Consider the following 1,501-nt stretch of genomic DNA (forward strand, 5'->3'; position numbering starts at 1 on the left):
CAGGGCGGGGAGGGGAGCCCCAGCCTGTCTCGCAGCCCGAGACCCGGAGGGCGGAGGGAGAAGCTCATCCCTCCCCGCCTGTCACTTCACGCTTCCATCCCACCTCCATTCATGCGTCCATCCGTTCATTCATACCGTCGGCATTCATTCAACATTTATTCCCCCGCCACCCCCATTTGGGCGCATCGACTGCATCCCCAGGGCACCATTGGGGGGCCACAGGGCAGAGGTGTACCCCAGCCCCACCTCTTCTGGCTACCTTACCTAGCTGACGAGGATGATGGCATAGGTGGGTCTCAGGGGTAAGGATGCCCGCGTCACCTCCAGCCGAGCTTTGGATGCTGCCAGAGCAACTAGCTCCCAGCGATGCCCAAAAGCCCTGCTCTCTCATCTCCCGACTCTCTGCCCCAAATCCTTCTTTCTGTTCATACCTACTTCCCCCTCCCAAGACCGACATGAGTTGGAGGCAAGAGAGGGGGTGCCAGAGGGGCTCATTAATTCAACAAATATTTACTTAGCTGTGTGCTGGTCAATGAATAGTAATAACACAGCTCCATTCCTATAGAGTGGTGAAATGTGATCTCATGAAACTGTCACATCAACCTGGTGAGGGTGTTTTTATTCCCACTTTACAGATGAGGACCCTCTGGACACACTTGGCTCAGTGTTTTGCCAGAAGTCATCCAACAGAGGCAGAGCTGGGTTCAAGCCTGTGCTCCTCTCAGATCTAACAGACCTGACCACCAAATAGAGGCTCCCCAACCCTCCAAAGGCTCTCTGGTTGCTGGAGGAAGGCAGGTGCACAGCCAGGCAATTCACCTATGGGTTCCCTAGAGCCAGCCCCTGGGGCTTGGGATCCTGAGACACAGCAGATGGGCTGGGCCAGGGCTTCCTCGAGACCTGAAAAATGAGAAGGTGACTCCGCAGAGGAGGGCGTTGGCAGTAGGTCAGAGGTCCTCATGGTAGAGGAAGTTGCAGGTGCAAAGATTTGCAGGTTGGGCTTCCTGGAAATGGCAGGTAAGTGAAGAGTGACCTCATGGGCCTCAGGCAGCCATTCCCTGTCTCAGAACATTAAACCCCGCCCTCCTCTCTCACCCTCTGAGGCTCACACTCCTTCCCTCCTAGAACTTGGCTCCTGAGATATAAACACCATCTTCCCTTAGCAGGGAAACCTTTTCACAGGTGCTGGAGATGCGCTGTTAGGCACAGAACATGTGGGCGCGAGCCGGGCAGCTATGGAATGACGCCTGACCTCCTCTGCAAAACAGAAAGGAGCACTGAAGCTAAACTAAGGCAGAACTTTGTCCTTGGGCAGCCACAGCATCTGCACGAGGATGATGGGTAATAGAGACCTAGGATTCAAAACCGTCCTGCCTGCTTTAGGTGTGGCAGAGGTAGAGGCATGGATGAGGGACTCGAGGAGAGGGGCTGGCATGTGTGTATACGCATGCGCACACATATGTGTAGAGGACAGGTACTAAGTTGGTGACTGGGGGTCACC

This window comes from Marmota marmota, unplaced genomic scaffold (genome assembly GCF_001458135.2).
Source record: "Marmota marmota marmota unplaced genomic scaffold, marMar, whole genome shotgun sequence".
NCBI lineage: Eukaryota > Metazoa > Chordata > Mammalia > Rodentia > Sciuridae > Marmota > Marmota marmota.